Source organism: Equus przewalskii, chromosome 1 (assembly GCF_037783145.1).
Source record: "Equus przewalskii isolate Varuska chromosome 1, EquPr2, whole genome shotgun sequence".
NCBI lineage: Eukaryota > Metazoa > Chordata > Mammalia > Perissodactyla > Equidae > Equus > Equus przewalskii.
In genome coordinates, this window is record NC_091831.1 from 66,002,636 (window position 1) to 66,014,730 (window position 12,095).

Here is a 12,095-nt window from a genome sequence, read left to right on the forward strand (position 1 = left end):
CACGTAAGTGTTCTCATTGTGACACGTATGTGTCCTCAGTACAGGCCTGTGTGTTGCATAGATGTGTGATGGGTGCACACGGGTGTTCTTCGGCACAGCCTTTGTGTATGTGTGCAACTGGGTTGCTCCTCCATGTGCCCAGGCATGTCTGCTGGCTGGGCACGTGCTTTTGCCTGGGTCTGTGCATGTCTGTAGCTCAGGACTCCACTTCTGGAGGACATAATGGCTTCCATCCTCCAGCCCCAGTAGATGAGTATGTTATTACCTTGCTTTCGCCATGGTGTTAGGCAGTGTTCCTGTGAAAAGCCAGAGCATGACGCACTCCAGGGAGGCAGAGCCCTGGAAAGCAAATCACCCTCCTCGACCGAGTCCCATGAGGGCTCACAGATGCCGCTCGTTAGTGTCATGAGGAACTGATGAGTCAGCCCTTGTTGTCTGTGTCCATCCCCTGACAGTGTTCTCTCTAAACACAGAGCCGCCACACCCCTTTTCCAGGAGGCTTGAGAGAGTTCCTTGCTGTTCCTCCTAAAGCCAGCCCAAAGCTATTTAAGTGTTTCCCAACTTGGGAGGTCTGGTCCTCCCATCGAAGAAGATGCTATGTCCCAGGCACAGAGGTCACCGTATGACCCAGGCAGCAAGTGGAAGCCCCTTCTGGGAGGAAGACGGCACTTCTCCCCACACTTTGGGAATATGGATGAGGCAGGCACGTTGAGGGAGAGCCAGGAACGTGGGAGCCAGGAGGCCATGGGGATGATATACCCCAGCCTTGGGGCCTGCCTGGCAGCAGCCAAGGGATGAGCCAACCACGTGCTGCACTGTAGCTGGGCTCCCCAAAAGCAGACCTGGAGACAAGGATTTGGGTGCAAGTAGTTTATCTGGGAGGTGTCCCCAGTCCAAGAGCACTGTGGGGACATGGGAGATACAACAGTGAACAAAGATAAGCAAATAGAGGATGCCTTAATGAATAGTTTATGTCTATGGCTCATTCTCCCTGGAGACCATCTGCGAGGCTGCAGAAGACACACCTCAGGGCTGTCCCACTGAGGAAATGAAGCAGATACCCACCAACTCTTACCTCGTTGGTCAAGGATTGGCTGCCCCATGGCAAAACTAGCACCTTCTGCTGTTGACCCTGGGAAGGCCAAGGGCATAGGCTCGGCCTTACCCCAGAGGGGTGAGTAGCCTGGTCCATGGCTCTAGGTGGCAGATACTAATCCACGCTTCCTGACTCCTCTCAGCTGCTCTTTCCAGCCTCCCCCATGAGTCAGATGGTGGTAGAAGCTGTCTAGGCTGCCCTCTCCAGAAAGCAGCTCAGGAGCAGGGATTCTCCACTGTGGGAGCTGGGGGCTTGTCCTGTGAGAGGCAGGGCCTACTTAGCCACTGGGGGTGGTGAGTTCCCCACAGAAGTCCTCTGAGCCCAGGCTGCTGGGATGGGGAGGAGAGGTGACCAGACCTGAGGCTTCCGAAGCTCTGGAACCAGATGCGTCATTCGTTGATTCCATCACTCCACAGACAGTCACTGGATGCCGACTGCCTGTCCTGGAGGTGAAGCATGAGTAAGACAGCAAGGACCTTGAACAAGATGATTATAAAGATAAACACAATAATGAAAATAAAATGAGAAGCTTTCCTGGGTCTTCCCTACCCCACCTGCCCTCTTCCCACCTAGGAACCCCAATAGCACTTTATTTGTGCTTCACTTATCGTTCTTCAACTAAACTGCTTTTAACTGTGGATGATCTCCATCTGGAATGGTAATCAGAATCATAATTGTAATTATTGCCAAGCTCCTACTTTGTGTCAGGCTCTGTGCTTAGCGCACATTATTTTACATAATCTCCACAACAATGCAATAAATTAGGTACTACTGTCTGCATTTTACAGAGAAAGAAACCAATGTTCTGAGCCATTCTGGCTCTTCCCTCAGGTGCCCCTGCTCAGAAGGAACAGAGGTTTGTCTGGCTGAGTGTCTGTGGAGCAGGTCTAAACATGTCTGTGATCTGTTTCCTGCTGGTCTGCAAGCTCCTTGAGGACAGGGACTGAGATTTTTGCCTCCAAACTCCCCACAGAGCCTAGAACCTTGTCCGCCGAAGGTGGTTGTTGAGTGGAGGGTCCTTTCATCCTTTTATTTCACCAAGAATTGCTGAATGATTTGTGCCTTGGCAAACATCAGTTTGAAGGGCCTGTGACATGATCCACCCTCAGGCTTCAAGCCCCTCAATGGCCTTGCACACCACCTCTCCCGAAGAGAAGAGTGTGGGTCCGCCCCAGCAGAAACAGGCAGCCAGATGGAACTGGGACTCAAAATTCACTCCCACATGACCAAGCTATATGGTCTTGAGCAGATTACTTAGCATCTCTGGACCTCTGTTTCCTCCAACAGGGGATTGTGCCTCTCTCTGAGGAATGCAGTGAGGATGGGATTTGGGAGATGCATGCCAGACCCCCGCAGCAGGGAGACCAACCTCCAGGATGTTCTTAGTAGATATTGATTCTACCCCAATCAGACTGTGAGCTTCCTTAGGGCAGGAAAAGAGCTTTTTGTCTCTGTCTCCACCACATACATCACAGGACTTAGCACTGCATGGATGCCTGGGAAATGGCGGTGCCGTGAAGCTGACTCCACGCAGTGGTATTTATACAGACTTGCCCTAATTCACAGGCCTGTGGGACTTCAACCAGAGAATGGACAAGTGAGTGCTTCATAGCCAGGACACAGGCCTGTGTTTGCTGTTCTTTGAAATCGTAGCCTTTGTTTTTCTTTGGCTACCCTCCTTGGCCCCGCACCTGCAGTGCAAGGCTGCCAGAACAAAGTCCCAGCCTGTACTGAGTGAGAGCCCAGGGCAGAGGGCAGAGGCCAGTGGCCTGCAGATGTAAAAATGGAGCAGGCCAACTCTGTCAAGGTCAGACCTATTTCCAGCTCCGTGGCCACAGCAGGGCCATCCCTGCCACCCAGCCCTTGACCTCTCTTCTTGTCCTAGCTCTCCTGGGTGAAGGTGCCACTTTCCAGTCACCAGGACCCTGAGCTGGGGCTTTTAGAGCAGCCCAGGCCTGTTCTTCTCCTAACATTGCTTCCCTCCTGACCCATCCCTCAGGCGATGTCCAGGGCTGGTTCCCCACTGCCTTGCTCAATATTCTTCCTCTCCTATCCTCGGCACTCCAAGATGCTCATCACTGCTCTAAGATTTTCGGTGCCACAATTCTTTTCTCTTCTCCCATTTCCCTTTGGTAGAATCCTCCTCTCCAGCTTTATTCTGTAGCATCCTGACTATGGATGGTGATTCTGCTCTTATGAGTCTGGCTCATCAGTGGGCTGTCAAGAAACTTCCAAGGAGTGCACACCATCCGTACATCAGGACCCATCTGTACCCAGCCAGAACACTCCCTGTCTCCTTGCTTCTTCTCCTGGGGCATGGTGCCTCTTCTCCCTCCACCAAGTCTTGGGGAAGAGGGGAACCACCAGGCTCAGCTCTTCCCTGTCCACCCACTCCTCCTACAGCTCAGGGCTCACGTGCCAAGTCTGGCACCGGCGGCAGGCGCCATGGAGGGCCGACAACTAGCTGGGGGATGAAAACCTCCATTCACGACAATATCAAATCCCTGGCTCCGGAGAAAGAGACGGGTTTGCTCTCCGTCCGAGGCACTGCCTGCAAAGGGAAAGCTGATACCAAGAGAGGGACGTCTCATTAATGCGGGCTCTGTTCTTTTCACCTGGCAAGCCAAACACAGCAGCTCACTTGTACCTCTGAAATCCTAACTGGCTCCTGGCTGGGAGCTTTGGGGACTGCATGGGAGACATTAGGCAGAGTGTGCCAGGTGCACACCCAGCCAAATCCCACCTCAACCCCGGTGAGGACTGGAGAGGAAGGCCCGGGGATGGAGGACAACACCCACGCCTGTGTGGGCACTGTTGGGATGAGGCTGGAGTCACACTCTCCAACCACTCTGAAGTGCTTCAGTGGCTTTTTTCTTATCGAAGACTCCTTCCCAAGTGTTCACTACAAGATGAGTACAAAGGAATCATACAACGTAGGTGTGGAGGGCCCTGAGTCATTCTTGCATTTTGTTTCCTGAGTTTTTAGGGTCACAAACCCCTCATAAACTTGTTGAAAGGCATAGACCCTCTCCCAAGAAAAATGTATGCTCCATATATTGGATGCACATGCCCCTGAAGCCCACTCAGCTAGCCCCATAGAGTCTATGCTAAGAATATTTTCCAATAGGTTGATCAATGGTTGGGGAAAACTAAGGCCAAATAGGAGGACCTGACTTGCCCAGGGAAACATAGAATGTTGTTGGCAGAGATTTGATCATATTTACCATTTATTTGGTTAAAAATAAGTATGATCATTCAGAGACTGCATTTTGGAGATAAGAAATATTAAGCTCATAAGTGCAAATAGGCTTATACAACATCACTAGTTGTCCCTCCATAAATCCATTCTCTCCTTCTTGAAAATGGAAGAATTTTTAGGTGGGCACACGGCAGCCCACAGTTTCCAGCATCCCTTACAGCCATGTATGGTCTTGACGCTAAGTTTGGCCAACGAAAAGTTAGCAGAATTCTAAGTCGTATCTTTGAAAAGAATGGGTGCACCCCCTTCCTGTTTTCCCTCACCCCACCAGGTGAAATGCAGACGTGACGATGTGGAGTTGGAGCAGCCATTCTGGACCACGTGATCAAGGCTGGGGCTTGACAATGGCAGAGCAACAAGATGGAAAGGATCTAGGTCTCTGATGATTGAGGAGCCACCATGCCAGTCTGGGACTGTCTACCTGGCCTTTTATCTTCTTTAGGCCACTGTTGTCTTGAGTTTCGCTGCCATAGCATTAGAGTCAAAATTTTAACTAATAGCCTAGGAGACCAGAACATCAGTACACTCGACTTCCCCTCTCATCCTGGTAGTCTCCAAGTCTTATCAGTGATGGGCATGATTAGCCTTTCTTCCTATTCTCCCCCAGCCCGATAGCTGTTGCTCTACTCCAGGCTGTCTCCCTCTTGCCCTTGAACCACTCCAGGAGCCTCCTAGTAAGTATCTCTGTTACAGTCATTCTGCCAATAAGTCCAGGGCAGCTTTTCTGAAATGCACACTCAAACTGGACACTCTACTCTTCAGCACTTCAATGGTTCCTTGTTCCTTGCAGAGTGAAACCCACTCTCCCATGGCCTGGCCCCAAGCCTGCCTCATCAGCCCCATCTGCTGCCATTTGCTGCCAGTACCCTGTGCTCCCAACACAGGGAATAGTCTTCCCTTTCCCAAGCACCTTGCAGCCTCAAAACCATTTCTATTCCCACCTTGACAGTCTGGCGTATTCATCCTTCAGGGCACACCTCTTTGTCCAGCCTACCCAGCACTTCTTCCTGCACGCCCCATGCCGCCTTGGCCATACATCCTCTATGGCATGGAACTCATGTCACCAACATTGTCCGCTTCCTATGCAAGGTTAACAATGTCAGTGTGCTAGAATGGCTTCCCAAGATCCCTAGGCACCCACCATGCTGCCAGGAACAGAGGCTATGTTCAAAAAAACTCTGCTGAAAGGAAATATAGTGCTGGGATGAGAAATAGAATTCAGCTTTTTTCACACCTCTCTCATGGCCTATCCTGCTCCACTGTACTCTGTCAATCCAGAGAGGAACTTACTCCTTCCCTCTTTCATTTCTTCTTTCTGCAAGTATAACCCCAGTGCCAGCATAATGCATGGCAGAAGGAGCAGAAGAGCTGCCCAGGAAGTATTTGTAGAATGCATGAACACACGCATTCCATGAGTGGGTTTTATTTTATTTTATTTCATTTTATTTTATGTTTGTTGGTCTCTGAGCTGGGCACTAAGAACACAGAGGTGGAGAAGGTTCAGACCTGCCTCAGGGCCTTCCCAGCCTTGGGGGTCAGAGGAAGCCACTGTGGAGGAGGAGGGAGGCGTCAGCTCCCCAACACCTCGTGGATGGGTCTCTGTAACATTTACTTTTGCTTAAGCCATGTAACAAGACCTGAGGAGCTGGTCTTCCCTGCTCCCATGGGCGGGCTAGAAGAGGTGAGAGGTGGAGCGATCCGAGCCTTCTGGCAACTTGATGAAGTCATTTGCAGAAAGACAGTTTTGTTCTGACTTGAGTGTTTTTCCAAATGACTTCATCCCCCGGCAGGCCCTGCTTGGGTCTTATTTTTCGGAGGGCCCCAGCCCCAGCTGCTTAGAGAAAATGACCCTTGGACTCTTGCTTCCCTGGGCAGCTTGTGCCAGGACCAGCAAGGTCTGTTCACTGCCTGGGACGAGCACCTGGCTGTGCCCCCCGCCCACCCCCCTCCAGCCCCCCGCCGCCCTGTGAATGCCCAACTGCAGGCAGCACCCACCACAGCAGGAAGAGGCTGAAGGAAGCGCTGTGGGTGCTCAGAGGAGTGGGAACTCCACCCTGTGGTCAGGGCAGGGTGAGGGGGGTCAAGGAAAACTTCTCAGAAAGGGACTCTTGAGTTGGGTCTTAAAAAGCAAGAAGCATTTTCAAAACCAAACCAGAGGAGCAGGCACTCCAGGCAGGGGATGAAAGAGGCAGGCTCAGGTGTCTGTCAGGAAGCATCCAGTGCAAGCAGGTGAGACGCGAAGAGCAGTGGAATCAACTCGGGGGCGGGGGGCATCTCTCCCTAAGAACTCCAGGGCAGCATCCCAGAAGGTCTGGGCTTACACAGAGGCCCAACAACGGCCCACATTTTACAGCCTTTCTCCGCATACTGGCTTTTTGTCCTTCATCTGTTATTACATGATCAAAAGATGGCTGCCATAGAGTCAAACATCTCATCTGCCCACCAACAAGTTCAAGGCAGGAAGAAGAGGATGGCAAGACTCCAGGCAATTCTCTTCCACCTTCTGCCCCAAAGCTCTCCAGCAAATATTCCTGTCTTAGCCCATTCGAGCTGCCGTAACAAAGTACCATAGACTGTGTGGCTTGTAACTGCAGAAATTTGCTTCTCACAGTTCTGGAGGCTGGGAGTCTGAGATCAGGGTGTCAGTATGGTCGGGTTCTGGTGAGAGCCCTCTTCTATTTGCAGACTGCTGACTTCTTATTGTAACCTCACACTGGCAGGCGGAGGGAGAGAGAGCTCTCTGGGGTCCTTTTTATAAGGGCTCTCATCCTATTTATGAGGGCTCCACCCTCATGACCCAGTCACCTCCCAAAGGCCCCACCTTTTAATACCATCACATGGGGGTGGGGTGAGGATTCAACCTATGAATTTGATGGGGACACCTTCAGTCCATAACAATCCCCTCTTCTCTTTGCCATGGGCTGGCTGTCCCAAGTTGTAAAGAAGACTGAGGAAATACCTGGCAACAACATCAGAGTTCTGGTAGCAGGGAAGACAGGTGGTTGGAAGGTGAGGAATGGCCATTGGGTGGGCACCAGCAGGCGGTCCCATGTGACTGGGGTAAGTGGTAAGCATGAGGCTCCCTGGGGCGCAGTGTGGTGAAGAATGATGGGAGGGAAGGCTGGGTCTGACAAGAATTCTAACAGAAAGCTTAGAATCTGGGGTTTTAAACTGAGGGCAAACCATCCTAGACCCAGAGTTCTAGACCTGAGGTTGGTTTATGTTTTAGAACTAGCACTCTGCCAGCAGTGAGCACTTGGGGGCAGAGACACAGCAAGGGTGGCTGTGCCATTGTCACTTCCCATCTGGGAAAGGCTGTGAGTCCCTGAAGGTGAGGGCTGTGTCTTATTCATTTCATTGTCCCTAGTACCTTCTACAGTGCTGTTCCTACCAAAAAGGATTATTGAAGGAATGAATGAATGGAATTCACAACCTCTCCTAGCATCAGTTCCCTCCTCTGTATCATGGGCTTAATAATAACAGCTCTTGCCTTGCAGGGCTGCTGTGAGAATCAGATGAGTTGATGGCTGGCATGGTTCTTAATAAACAGGAAGGCTGTGGGCAGATAGAAGGAGGTGAGGGAATGTGAGTCACCTTGAACCCCCAAGGTGTCAAGCACAGGGCCCACCTGCTGGCAGCACTCACCACTGACCACACCGAACAGGCTGGCGCTGCCTGTGCTGCCATGCTGAATTTTCAGAAGGGGAGGCAAGGAAACACCTGCAGCGATCTAGTGGGTCCTGCCAAAGACAGCGACAGGAGAGTGATGAGGGTAAACAGCTGTCTGCCTCTGTAACACAATTAGGAGCTGAAATATTAAACACTTTACGACAGGACGTACATCTCCTGCATAGCAAGCTGCCTTTTGCAAAGCAGGCATTGTCCAGGCAGGAGGAAGGTGGGCCCATATCTCACACCTGGCAGCCTCTGCAGAAGGCAACAGCTCACATTCCATCATTGTCTGGGGAGCTCCTCTTACTTCATCACCATCATCGTCATCACCGCAGTCACCATTTACTCAGTTACCACTAGGTGCCAGGAGTACTTACTGTCAGGGACTTGCACACATGCTCCGCCACTTTATTGTCAAGGGAAAAATGTAGGGTAGGGGAGATATGGAGAAACTGAGGCTCAAAGATGTTATGTAACTTTCCCATGGTCAACCACCACACAAGAGGTGAAGCTGCTTGGTGCTACTGTCCTTTGTAGGAAGCCAAAGCTCCCTCATGGCCATGAGAAGAAGGAGACGGAGTGGCTCAGTAGATGGGGAGTACAAAACGTGTCTTGTTCTGAGATGTCCCACAGTGCTGGCACCCCACGATGCCCCTCGTGTCCCAGGTATGAGGACGCGTGGACGTGAAGCTGATATGGATGTGAAACACACTGATTTCCAGGCTGTTTGCATCTCAGGGAAAGGTCTGCCTTGCCACCTCTTTCCTTTAATGACAGATGACTGATTGCTCTAATGGGCTTTGAGCTGACACAGATTTGTGATAAGAACAGTGGAATTTCAGGCATCAGCAAAGAGTTAGAATACTTCCTAGCACTTCTGAAAGCATAGTTTCTAGGCAGCCCAGCACCTCTAGGCACATGTTTACAGAGCCCAGTCTGTGTCTAAATCTGGGTTTAGGCCAATTCTCTTCAGGGCTTTAAGACCATGTAGCCTTCACACAAGGTGAGAGGACGTTTGCCAAAGCCCTTCTGCACTCACGGTCTCCTTTTCTTCTCACAAGAACCTCATGAGAGAAATGCAATTTCAACCCATTTTATAGATGTGGATACTGAGGCTGAAGGCTTTTAAAATGACACGTGTGGCCTAAAAGACAGGACGCATATTTGCCAAGTACTCGCTACGTACTAAGCTCCGGCTATAAAAGAGGGACCAGTGCATGCAAAAGCCCTGAGGTGGGAAGGACCTGACCTGTTTCTGGAGCTGAGGGGTGGCCAGTGTGTCTGTGAGGAGGTGAGCAAGTCCTTGCAGTGGCCCCTATGATAAGTCATGCCTTCTGATGTGGAGCTGACCTCTAACTGGGGGTTTCTGACTTCAGTCTAGAGCCCTTTCCTCACCTCCCTGGGATCTGGTCAGCCTCAGCTTTGGGAAGCACCTCCATCCTGCTGCAAGGAGGCCCCCCTCTCTGCCTGACACCCTTATCTGTTGGGATCCCCCCGGTGTGCAGACATTCCTACCAATGTGGCTCTGTGTGCCCTGTGTGGTGCGGTCCCTTCACCTCTCCTGGACTACCCTCCTTCCTTGAGCCAATAAGCAGCATTCCTAGGAGCCAGGGTGTGGGGGCCATGAGCGGTGAGCCGAGGGAGGGCTGTGCAGGCTTTCACGAGCGTTACATCTGGAGAGAGAGACCGGAATGTTTGTGTTTGAAATTTAGCTAATATCCCAGGAATTTCTCCTGGCGTTTCAGAGGGTTCCTAGGGGGACTGCAAAGCCAGGATGTCTGGGTTCTGGGGGCGGGCTAGCCTTACTCAAAGCCGCTTTGTCTCCACGGCTCTGCTGTGTCGATCTGGCTATGCATCTGTGTGTCTTTGTGTGTGTGTGTCTGAGTATCTCCCTACTAGGGTAGCTCTTTCTGTTGCAGTGTATATGCGTGTCTGTCTGTGTGCATGCCAGTTCATGTCTGCACGTGGATGTACGTCTCCGTGGGCCTGTGTATATGTGTTGTATCTGTGTGTGTCTCTGTGTGGGTCAGTATGTGTGTGTACCTGAGTATCTTTCTTTGTCAGTGGCATGGTGTGACTGGAGTCTCTGTGTCTCTCAGTTTCCTGGTGTGTTGATGGGTGAGGCTCTCTGGGCATCTGTGTGTCACTGCATACCTGCCTAGTTACGCGACCATCTCTGCCCTTTGCCCTTGCAGAGAGGTATGACTCTCTCTGGGGCCCTGGAATTCTGTTCTTGTCTCTCTCGTACCACCCTTGGGCTAGGGCTGAGCCTTGCCCTCCCTGTTAGTATGGAGTGGACTCTAGGGCAAAGAGAAAGAGTAAGTAAGAGGCAGGTGCAGGGGTGGAAGGAGAGAGTGGGGCAAACAAGCACCTCTGTGTGTCTGTGTCTGTGAGTGTGTGTGACTGTGTGTGTTTGTATGTGTGTGTGTGGCCATCTGTCCATCTTTCTGTCCAGGGAAGGGTCCTTGCAAGCCAAGACTTGCCTTCAGTCCCATCACAAAGAAACAGTGCCTCAAGCTGCATGTGTGTCCTCTGGGCTTTGCAGCCTGAGTCATGGCCCACCCTCCTGTCCTCTGCCCTCCACCTATGTGGTCGCAAAGCATTTTGGAATATATCACCCAGCTGAGCCTCCCTCTCCCTCCTCCTGCCTCCCCTCCACAGCTCACTGCTCTGTCCAGTACTCTACCCTCCAGTCCTACACACAGCCACGTCATACATCCTGGAGCATCTCACAGCTCCCCTGCTCGAAGATCACCCAGGGCTCCCCCCTTACAGACCTCATGGAGCCAAGTCCACCACTTCTTCCAGGAAGTCTCCGTGGACACCCAGCCCAGGGGGAAGGTTTCTTCCCCTGGGCCCCGTTGCACTTTGCCTGCATACCTCCGTGAGTATCTCCCCTTGGGCTCAAGCTGTCCACATTCTTTAGACTGGAAAGGGGAATTTCAGCTCTGGTTTCCCACCACACGGGGTCTACTACTACCTGGAACACGGTGTCTTCACAATACCTGCCCCTGGCCAAGTGGATGGCTCCCCAGGCCTGCTAAAGGCAATAGATGAACTAGGTGACTTGATTTCCCACAATTCTCTGACAGCTGCTCTCTCTCCTGTCTCCTTTAATGCATGGCCACCTACCACACACAGCAGTCTAACACCTACCTCCAAACCTTGACATGGGCCACAGCATCCTGGACCTGCACCGATGCTCAGCAGCCTTCAAAGGCCAAGTGCAGGCCACCTCCCAACAGCATTGCCAACTGTCCCCAGAGTCCCCGTGGTACAGGGAGGCTCCTGTGGGCACCCTCCCGCTCCATGAGGGGCCTCCTCACCCCATCACTCTGAAAACATCTCAAATACATAGATAGTCTCTTTATTTAAAAAGTTTTATTCTTTATGTGGTGTGTTAGTTTTCTAGGGCTATTGTAATAAATTACCATGAATTGGGTGGCCTAGAACAGAAATTATTCTCTCCCGGTTCTGGAGGCCAGAAGTCTGAAATCAGAGGCTCTAGGGAGAATCCTGCCTTGCCTCTTTCAGCTTCTGGTGGTGGCTGCAGTCCTCGGGTTCCTTGGCTTGTAGATGCATCACTCCAAACTCTGCCTCCATCTTCAGATGGGTTTCCTCCTGTGTCTCTCTCTGTCTCAGACCTCTTTCTCCTTATAAGGGCACCAGTCATTGGACGTAGGGCCCGCTTGAAATCCAGCATGATCTCATCTCAAGATCCTCTTAACTTAATTACATCTGCAAAAGCCCTATTCCCAAATAAGGGGATATTTCACATTTTTAGGTACTGGGGTTAGGAGTTGGCCATATTTTGAGGGAGGGGACACAATTCAATCCACTTCATGCACTTATTATGGTGCCAGAAACTCAGAAACAGCTTGTTGGCCTAAGGCGTTGATGATGACAAGTAACGGAGACCCCAGAATAGTCTGGGTTAGAGGTCACCTAGCACACCTGGCGATGGCCCCCCATGTGGTCTCCCTGTAGGCTGAAACTCCTGCAGGGGCAGGCGGCGCATCACCGCTTGCATGCTGACTTGTGAGGCCCACAGAAGCGGCGAGGCTGGAG